We start from the raw sequence: 11,364 nt of genomic DNA on the forward strand, positions 1-11,364 counted from the left end.
AACAGAGTGCATCTAAATAATTGTTCTTTTGCCTAGGAAAAGAACCATCTTCAGAAGAGTAATATACCCTTCACTTCTTTAGAAATAGGCTTTATAAACACAGACCACTTGACAGAGAGTCTTACCACTGAACACCCATTCCAGCAATAGTTTCTGAACTCTAAAATACAAAACTGTGTTTTTATTCAAAACATTTACAGAGTCAATCAATGTTATACTTTAATTAGTCCATTATTTATGAACGTCCTTTTTTAACATCTTTGATTAAATGCCTAGGCCCCTGGGTTGTTTGTTTTGTTTTGTTTTCAGTTTTCCCCAAGAATAATTATGAAGTTCCAGACACACAACTACCAGAGAAATTGCAGTTGGTCTCTTGCCCCATCCCCATGGCCTTTTAGATTATTAATGTCCAAGCTCTTAAACTGAGTGGTAGGTATGTGAATATTTATTATTCCTGTATCTGTCACACATGTTATAAATATTTTCTGTGTACATATGATATTTAGTTTAAAAAGTTTAAATGCCTTCTATAATAACTGTTTTACTTAATCACATTCTTTTCTTATAAAACAATAAAAGCTAACATTTAGACCCTGTTTTCCTTTAGATCAAGTCTTAAAATAAATTACTAATATTGGGTACCTTCTCATACACTTTATCTCTGTTTACACATGGTTAACTAACCACTATCTAAGACTAACAATGCTCTTCCATGTCTGAACTCCCTTCTCTTTCTACCTCTGCCTGGACTCTTCCCTTATCCTCTTTCCTCTTCTCTCTCCTTATTGTGGGCTTTGCAGCTGTTTCTCTCCCTCTTTAATAGTGGTTTCATTGACAATATCACCATTGCCTCATCTGTGAGTTCTACCTCCCTCTGGAGATGATTGTTTTCCTTCCTCTGGAACCCTTGTTGCCATTCCTAAGATAAAATCCCAAGCCCAGGTGACTTTGAGTATTCCCCGACAGAGCAAGGCAAGACACATTACCCCAAAGTGCTCCATGTTCATCTATACATGTTTGGCAGAGTCCCTCTCCAAGTGCAGCATAGTCTTCCACAAAAAGGCATGTGATGGTTATGTTCTATTACCAGTACAGTACTATTATTGATGTCACAGGTTTTAGAAGGGCAGCTCTGAGAATTTAAGCCCCTCAAAAACCTTGTTTCTATAGAAAAACATGCTTTACTTTACCACCAATCAGTGAAAAAGTAAACACTGGAAATAAGTGCATGAAGATTGCTCGTGCTTTCCATCTATGACTTCAAAGCCCTTCATAAAACACAGTTTTTAAAAACGCCTTTTTGCCAAAACTAATAGCCATTCAAGGACTTGTTATATTCATAACTAAGATGCATTTATTAGCAACCTTTGACATGAAGCCTAGGAGATAATGCCCAAAATGATAAAAAAGATAGGATATGTTTCTTTCCATTTATTAATTCAGTGAAAATTTGTTCAGTTTCTACTCTAGTTCAAGTACTGGAGACTAGGCATGGTGGCTCATGCCTGTAATCCTAACACCTTTGGAGGCTGAGGTGGGAGGATCACTTGAGCCCAGGAGTTTGAGGCCAGCCTGGGCAACATGGCGAGGCCCCAGTCTCTACAAAAAACTTTCTTCAAAGTAGCCTGGGTTTTTTTTTTTTTTTTTTTTTTTTCAATTAGCTAATGATCATCTGTGGTCCCAGCTACTTGGAAGGCTGAGGTGTGAGGATGGCTTGAACCCAGGAGGTTGAGGCTTCATTGAGCTATGTTCACACCACTGTTCTCCAGCCCGGGTGACAGAGCAAGACTCTGTCTCAAACAAACAAACAAAAAGTACTAGAGACCCAGTACTGAACAGACTCCTCTAACTGAATGAAATTTACAGCAGATGTGGCACATACTAGGCACTCAATAAATATCTGTGGAGTGAGTGATTATGGCTAAGAAAACCATTAAAATATGATAAATATTTTTGTTTTGTAAAATTCAGTGAAATCAATGAACAAAAGGGTTGCAGACTACAAATTAGGCGGGGGAATTTTATAGCAATCATAGTTAAAATGCTTCCTATTCCTATTGAAGTAATTGTGGGTGGGAATATTGGGTGACCATGACCAGAAAGGCAACACCTCTACAACCCACGTGGCTGTTACTTTGCTGGGCATGGGTTAGGAGACAAGTGCCATCCCACCACTACCTCTACACCTTTTTGCTGATTTTAACTTTGAGACCTAAGTGTATTTCATCTATAAGTAGTTTAGATTTATCATCTTCACTTCAAGAACTCTGCACCCACTTATGGTAGCATTATAACAGAAGACAGAATTTTACCAAATGTCACAGAAGCTTTAGTCCATAATCATTAGTTGCATTTTAAATCCAATCTTCATAGATATTCATAATGTATTTCTTCTTTATGATATTACTATGATTGCAATCCTCCCAAAAAGCCAAACATTTTTGTATTAGTTAGAGTTCTCTAGAGAAACAGAAATTAGATATTTATATCGAATAAAGAGATTAATTATAAGGATTTGGTTCATGCAGTTGTGGAGACTTGAAAGTCCAAGCTTTGCAGAGAAGGCCAGTAGGCTGGAAACTGAAGCAAGAGTTGATGTTGCAGTCTTCAGTCTGAAGGAAGTCTGGAAACAGAATTCCCTCCTTCTTGGGGGACCTCAGTTTTTTTCTCTTAATACCTTCAGCTGATTTAAAGGTTCAATGAGCACTACTGATTTAAATGTTAATCACATCTTAAAAATACCTTCAGAGCAACATCTAGACTAGTGTTTGGCCAAACAACTGGGCACCACAGCCTAGACAAATTGACACATAAAATAAGTCACCACAGACTACTATTTCTCAAGTTGGATCCATGCAATCTTCTTAAGCCATACTTAATCTCCAAGTGAAGACAACAAAAAAGTCATACTTCTGCCTAACATGATACAACTATCTTGTGTGTAACCAAAAATACACTAACCCTTTCCACAGAGGAGAAAGCAAAGTCCTTGAGTAATGTTCACTCTTTTTGATATCTTATAACTTAAATTTTACTATGATATTATCTTAGTACATTTAATGCTGCTATATCAGAATACTAGAGACTGGGTAATTTATAACGAACTGAAATGTATTGACTCATGATTCTGGAGGTTGGGAAGTCCAAGACAGAAAGGCCAAATCTGGCAAGGGCTTTCATACTTTATCATCCCATGGCAGAAGGGAAAAGAGAGAGTGAGAGAGTGAGAACAAAGGCTATCAAACTTGCCCTTTATAATGAACCACTCTTGTGGTAATAGCCTAATCACTTCTCATTAGGCTCATCTCCCAACACTATTGACTTGGGGATTAAGTTTCTAACACATGCTTTTTGGAGGACATATTTAAACCACAGCAGATGTTAAGTTGATAATACTTAAATCCTTGATGTAAAATCAATATGTCTTATGTTATATGTTAAGGGGACATGGGAGGAAAGAAAACAAGATATTTGCCCTATACACATACATGCATTCAAATGAAATAAGGAAACAATTACCATCCTCATTTCTATAAATAGTCATGTGGTTGTAGCTAGTGCTTAAAACTACCTTCTTGGTGCTGGGCATGGTGGTTAACGCTTATAATCCCAGCACTCTGGAAGGCTGAGACAGGAGGATCTCTTGAGGCCAGGAGCTTGAGACCAGCTTGAACAACATAGTGAGACCTCGTCTCTATTTGGAAAAAAAAAAAAAAAAAAGGCCAGGCATGATGGCTCATGCCTGGAATCCCAGCACTTTGAGAAGCCAAGGTGGGTGGATCACGTGAGGTCAGGAATTTGAGACCAGCCTGGCCAACATGGTGAAACCCCATCTCTACTAAAAATACAAAAATTAGCCAGGAGTGGTGGTGGGCACCGGTAATCCCAGCTATTCAGGAGGCTGAGGCAGGAGAATTGCTTTAACCCTGGAAGCAGAGGTTGCAGTGAGTCAAGATCGCACCATTGCACTCCAGCCTGGGCAACAAGAGTGAGACTCTGTCTCAAACAAAACAAAACAAAAACAAACAAACAAAACTACCTTCTTTCATTATCCATTCTGTATTCCCCTTGCCCTCAACAAGCATGTTACTCAGCTGGTCATGGTTTTTTACCAGGTCAGGTGACTCAAAACTTCATTCATGAAAGATCTAAGTAAGCCATTAGTAGTTGTGCCTGAATTGGATTGTAGTTTTTCATTGACTTTACTCTAGGGTATGGAGGACTAAGAGATGTCCTAATAGATCTCCTGCATTTCAGCCTTTTTCATATCTCCATTGTGTAGTTGCAGACTAGTCCAGCAGTACATTAACTCCCTTCTTTGTCTGCTAATTCAGAGGCACAAGAAAGCCAAAGTGGCCAGGTAGCAATCTTAACTTCCAGTTCATGGAGCCATTGTTGTGTTTGTTAGTGGAAGAATTCCTCCCTTTGGAACTAAACCTCTAGATTAGCAGCGTATAAAATCTCAGGAATAGGAAGCAAAAATTTTGCTAGTGAATCAGTAGCATAGTAGTGATACTCCCTCCCATTTCTATTTCTTAATTCTCAGACCTGTGAATCCTGGGTATGGGAGAAAACAGCACCATTTATTGACACTGATTTAGGACCCACACAGCCACCTGGAGAACCCTGCCCCAGTCCTGCAAGGTATTGTCACTTAGCTGACACTATAACTGAGTCTTCAAAAGGCCATTCCACTGTACTATCAAGCCAGAGATGTTTCAGGATGGTGGGGAACATGGTAAGACAAGTGAATTTCATGACCCTGGGCCTACTGCACTTCATTTACCATAAAATGAGTTTCGTGATCAGAAGCAATGCTGTGTGGAATGCCATGATGGTAAATAGGAGGTCCCGTTCTGTGGATACCAGTCAACCTTCTTCCAGAGACTCCTGTCATCATTCAGCGAACTCATAAACAAGGTGACTATGATGGCAATATGGACTTCCAATCAGTGGATGCCACTGCTAATTTCCCAATCTGCCAGCAGCAGAGACCACACCGAGTCCCCCATATGGCACCATTCCCTAATCAGCTAGCTACCTAGTGGTAGGTCAATTACATTGGACTGCTTCTAACATGAAAGCAGCAGCATTTACTCTGGTTATAGATATGCCTTCCCTGCACAAAATGCTTCTGTGAAAACTACTATTATAGACCACTTTGCTCAGAAGTACCATCTTTTTGCAATATTTTTCAAAAGAATATACATAGCACTGAAATAGTAGTTAAAACAGTCTAACTTACTTTCTTTTGTGACCAGAAATCTAGTACTTTATTTGCAATATATTCATTTTAATAAACTTGCTCTAAAATGCAAAAAAATCATATTTATAAATGACAATTGGTTAGAAACATAATACCAGCAATGTGATCTATCTGTAGTAATAAACTGAGTGCTCTATTCAGTATGCTTTCCATCAGTGTATATAATGGGTTGTCAGTGCCAAGCTGAGAAGATTTGGATCCCCACGGGCATAATTTCAAGATTTTTTATAGCATAGTGGAATTTTGTAGGATTTTATAAAAAAAAAAAAACAAAGCTAGATATCCAGATTCTTTATTGAACAAACCCTCCCAGTGTATTTGGCTCAGTTTCACTGTTGGCTTTTTCTTGATTTTTGGTAGGTTTTTCATACGTTAAATTTTAAGTAGGGACATTGTTGCAATTCTTTAAGGAGTTTTTATCTTTGGTCTGCTCACTCCTAAAATGATGTTTTTTAAATGAACCAAAAGGATATATTTTATATAGCATGTTTTAAATAAATAGTCAGTGAAAATGTGTGTAATAGTATCTATTTTTAAGTACTATGATACTATGCGTAATCTGTTTTCTTTAAAATTTGTAATTCTTTCCTTTAAATATATCATTAACTTGTGATAATCTTAACTACATTTTAACTCTCTTCTGGAGTGATTATAGTTTCTTTACGATGGGCTTTTTTACTTTTTTTGCTCTTTTTCTTGTCCCTACTTATTGTTTCTTTTCTATTCTTGGTCTGTCTTAATGTCCCTTTCTCATATACTTTTATTGCTTACTTGCTTTTCATCTAACTCTGTAACTCTCTTTTCCTATAATCCTAAATGATTTGTGTCATCTACCAAACTGAGTTTTTACTATTTTTTTCACCAACTGTTAATCAGTTTTTGTCATTTTAAGGCACCCTCAAATGTGACTTCAATTTCAAATAAACTTCCCATTTGCTACTGATATAACTATAATGTTTGTATACATCTCACTTTCCCATGACTTCTAATTAACCATGAACGACTACAGTTTTTAAACTTGATTTAGGTATAATGCTATAGAAATACACTTTGTTAATATGCTTGAAATTAAATTTAAACATATTCCTTATTTTGGGAAAGCCTGTGCACATGCCTCTGGCAAGCATATATGTCACTTTATCATATTTGCTGGAGTATTTTTTCTCCTGCTATTAGACTGTAATCCCCTTAAAAGCAGGAACCATATTTAAATCTCTAGTGTCTGGCACAGGGCAGGTTTTTAATGAATGGATAGTAAATAAATACATGAATGGATGAGAACAAAGTTAGTTGTGTAATTTCCATGGTCTTGTCCAAAAAATACTTCCTCTGCCAGCTCCAAATGATACCAAATGAAATTTCTTTCACAAAGGCCAAGTCTTTTACTTTCCCAACTGGACTTATTTTACAACAAAAATATCGTTAGAAAAACACATTTATTTAAACCTATTCATCCAAGGCAAAAGTTCTTAATCTTGGCTGAAATTGGCTGAAAGTGAGAATCATGTCCCCATCCCAGTAAAAATAAATTAGGAATACCAGTCTCCCAAACCCAGGTGAGTCTGATGTGAAGGAAAAGCTGAGAACTACTATGCTAACTAAGAAAGAAGCAACTGATGGCATGTTCTAAGGAGCATGAAAATAAAGCAAGGTCTCTAATGACTGTGGCAGAGAAGTTCTTTGCTGAGGGAAGGTAGGTGGGGAGTTTGAAGAGTCCAGTTCTCCCTTCAGGAGGCTGGGGGTGGCTGGAGACAGAAGTGTTTTTCTGGTTGTTGTTTTTGTTTTTGTTTTTTGTTTTTGAGACCAAGTCTCACTCTGTCACCAGGCTGGAGTGCAGAGATGCAATCTCTGCTCTCTGCAACCTCCATCTCCTGGTTTCAAGCGATTCTCCTGCCTCAGCTTCCTGAGTAGCTAGGACTACAAGCCTGCACTACCACGCCCAGCTAATTTTTGTATTTTTAGTAGAGACAGGGTTTCACCATGTTGGCCAGGATGGTCTCGATCTCTTGACCTCATGATCCGCCTGCCTCGGCCTCCCAAAGTGCTGGGATTACAGGTGTGAGCCACCGCGCCTGGCCAGAGTGTTTTTTAAGGTATCTGTTATCTTTAAAAACTTAAGGAGAAAGATTGTAAGTACTGTCTAAAGAGGTAAACTCTGAAGAGGAAAAAAATTTAATTTTAAATTTTAAAATGAGGTCAGAGATTCTAACAAGTGCTAATAAAAGGCTCTTTGAATTTTGGGGGCTTTTACAAAAAATACTGTGCAGGCAGGCAAACATAGCAAGTGTGTTAGATATACAGACGAATACACTAAGAGGAAACCTTAAAGAAGAATCAAAGTTGACATGACAGAACTCGAGGGAGGAAAAAATAATTAGTATTAGAATACTAATTCTTTAAAACCTTGACACGGTGGCTCACGCCTCTAATCCCAGCACTTTGGGAGGCCAAGGTAGGAGAATCTCTTGAACCCAAGAGTTCAAGACTAGCCTGGGAAACATAACGAGGCCCCTATCTCTACAAGAAAAAAAAACACAAAACAATTAGCCAGGTGTGGTAGCATGCACCTCTAGTCCTAGATACTCAAGGTGCTGAGGCAGGAGGATCAATTGAACCTAGAAGTTCAAGACAGCAGTGAGCTATGATCGCACCACCGCACTCAAGCCTGGGTGACAGAGTAAGATCCTGTCTCAAACAACAAAAAAGTATTTTTTAAATTAGTGTCTATAGGATAATAATTCAACAACATAAAAACTATATGTGTCTGCGGATGAGGACTAGAAAAGAAGAGAGACATTAAATGATTGGCATGTTTAGGTGTATTAAACTGGAAGCTTGAAGTTCTAATTCCTACTTTGCTATTAAGATGCATATGTGTGGTGAAGTTTGGGCTTCTGGTAAAAAAAAAAAAAAGTAAATATAGTAAAAATACAGTTTAAAAAGTAAAAATATAGGCCAGGTGCAGTGGCTCACACCTGTAATCCCAGCACTTTGGGAGGCTGAGTAGGGTGGATCACCTGAGGTCAGGAGTTTGAGACTAGCATGGCCAACATGGTGAAACCCTGTCTCTACTAAAAATACAAGAATTAGCCAGGTATGGTGGAGAGTGCCTGTAATCACAGCTACTCGGGAGGCTGAGGCAGGAGAATTGCTTGAACCAGGAAGGTGGAGGTTGCAGTGAGCCGAGCTCGCGCCATTGCACTCCGGACTGGGCGACAGAGCAAGACTCTGTCTCAAAAAAAAAAAAAAAAAAAAAGTAAAAATATAAACAAACCACCAAAAAAAAAAAAAGAAAAAAGAAAAAGAAGGAAAAGATGCTGTGTGTCGTTAAGGATGTCTCTTCATTTCTCTGGGGCCCCAATTTCTTTTCTGCAAAGTTAGGGAGTTGAAAGCTTTAGCTAAACTAGTGCTTCTTGCAAGTTTCCTCTAAGAGAGTAAAGAAGTGTAGCCCGTGGCTCAGAGCCAGGGCAACCTGAAGCACCCACTGCAAGTGCAAATTTTCTTGAAGTCCCGTGTTTTGCCTTAAAGATGCATATCCTGATATGTGAATTATTTCTCAAAATGCTGGGGTTTTTTGTTGTTGTTGTTTTTATGATGGGGTCTCACTCTGTTGCCCAGGTTGGAGTGCAGTGGTGCAATCTCAGCTCACTGCAACCTCCACTTCCCAGGCTCAAGCAATCCCACCTCAGCCTCCCAAGTAGCTGGGACTACAGGTGTGCACCACCACACTCAGCTAATTTTTGTATTTTTGGTAGAGACAGGGTCTAACTATGTTGCCCAGGATGATCTTGAACTCCTGGGCTCAAGCAATCCTTCCACCTCCCAGTGTTGAGATTACAGGTGTGAGCCACTGAGCGTGGCCAAAATGCTGTTTTTTCAAAAAGTTCATAAGCTTTTTATTCCTTGCTATTTTTTTGTGTTTTTTTTCTTTTAAATATACAGTTAATCCCATATTGTATATAGAATTTTATATTCTGCTTTTTTCACTGTCATATCTTTCACATTTTATGTATGTCATTAAAATATTGTTACCCTTTATTTTTATTTTTTCTTTTGAGATGAGGTCTTGCTATGTTTCCCAGGCTAGTCTCTAACTCCTAGGCTCAGCCTCCTGAGTGGCTGGGATTACAGGGCCCGCCACTGTACCCCACTCATTATTTTTCTTTTAAGAGCTGTATAATGTTCAGTCATATGGCTGTACTGTAACATGTTAACCTTCTCCTGACTGAGATGTTCATGGTACAGCTCAGTGTGTTTTCATCTCCACTATACTCTTTCCCTCCACTTGGCTCAGTGTAAAGACTGAGCTTTCTTTATACTTTCTGTTTTTGTTGTGGTTTTTTTGTTTTGTTTTGTTTTGTTTGTTTTGTTTTGTTTTGAGACAGAGTTTTACTCTTGTTGCTCAGGCTGGAGTGCAATGGCACAATCTCGGCTCACTGCAACCTCTGCCTCCCAGGTTCAAGTGATTCTCCTGCCTCAGCCTCCCAAGTAGCTGGGGTTACAGGCATGTACCACCATGCCTGGCTAATTTTATATTTTTAGTGAAGATGAGGTTTCACCATGTTGGTCAGGCTGGTCTGGAACTCCTGACCTCAGGTGATCTGCCCGCCTTGGCCTCCCAGAGTGCTGGGATTGAGGCACCGCGCCTGGTCTTTCTTTATACTTTCTAACTGAATCCTCGGAAGTGCAGGAAATCGTAAGACAAAAATTTTTCTCTCTCAATGCTGTGGTGTGTGAAATGGTCTTTTGGTGACATAAATTGTAATTTGTCCTTTTTGGAGGTCTCGCCCTAACAAGGGGGAAGGAAGAAAACATGACTGAAGGCTGACTCCACACAAGGTCTTCTGGAAAGATTGTCACATATCACCACCCAGTAAGGGAGTGACTATCCCACTTCATGGAATAATAAGCGGAGTCTAAAAGGAACAAGTAACCGGCTACAAAAGTGTGGTACCGGGGTAAAATTGGGTTCAATCCACCTCAGATCTGTGCCAGGTGGTCCCAGGCAGCACACTCTGGTCCCATAGCAGCAGTAGAGCCAGCACAGGGTCCCTGAAGCTCTCCACCAACCCAGTCTTCCCTCAACTCTGATCTTGATCGCTTTTCTTGGCTGCACAATGGCCTCTCCTGTGATTAACGTCTTATTTTTTGATGAGGATCCTTAGCATACAGCAGATAGATTGTTTTCCAGAGGATATATAAATGAAGGGTTACTTAATGTTTAGAGCAGGGAGCAGCAAACTTTCTCTTTTCCTTTTTCTTTTGGTATATAAACTATGTATTAGCAGACAAGGCCACAGACTTAGTGCTTCTTGAACACAGCCATAGTATGGCCACAGTGGCCGGTGGTCTTGATGTGCTGGCTACAGACACAAAGACCTCAGAAGTGGCGCAGCCCTCTATGCACTGGAATCTTCTTCAGTTGCTCCAGGTCTTCACAGAGCTTGTTATCCAGATCCTTGGCCAGGACCTGGCTATAGTGTCCAGCCTTTCCATCCTTCTGTCTGTCCAAGAACCAGTTGGAGATCTTGAATGCATGGATTCTGCTTAGTGGCGGACATATGTTCCACCTCATCCTCAGAGAGTCCTGCACTCTTGGTGAGGTCAGTGTCTGCTTTCTCAATACCACATGAGCATATCTTCGACCCACACCCTCAATGGCAGTGATGACAAAGGCTATTTTCTGCCAGCATGGATGTTGGTGTTGAGTACTCGCAAAATATGCTGGAATTTCTTAGGGATCACGAGAGACAAGGCAGCAGCACAAGCCGCGGTGTGCAGGCCTCCTGTGGAAGAGCAAACTTTTTCTGCAAAAAGCCAGATCATGAATATTTTAGCCTTTGTGAAATACGTGATCCCCGTCCTAACTACTCAATTTTGTCCTTGTAGTGGGAAAACAGCCACAGACAATATGAAACAATGCGTGGGCTGTGTTCCAGTAAAACGTTATTTAAGCACGCAAATGTGAATTTCATGTAATATTCATTGCTTACAAAGTGTTATTCTTCTTTTGAGTTGTTTCCAGCCATTTGAAGATGTACAAACCATCCCTAGCTCATGGGCAGTTCAAAAGGCAGCGTGGATCATCATTTGCCAAG

The sequence above is a fragment of the Macaca mulatta genome, chromosome 8 (assembly GCF_049350105.2).
Source record: "Macaca mulatta isolate MMU2019108-1 chromosome 8, T2T-MMU8v2.0, whole genome shotgun sequence".
Lineage (NCBI taxonomy): Eukaryota > Metazoa > Chordata > Mammalia > Primates > Cercopithecidae > Macaca > Macaca mulatta.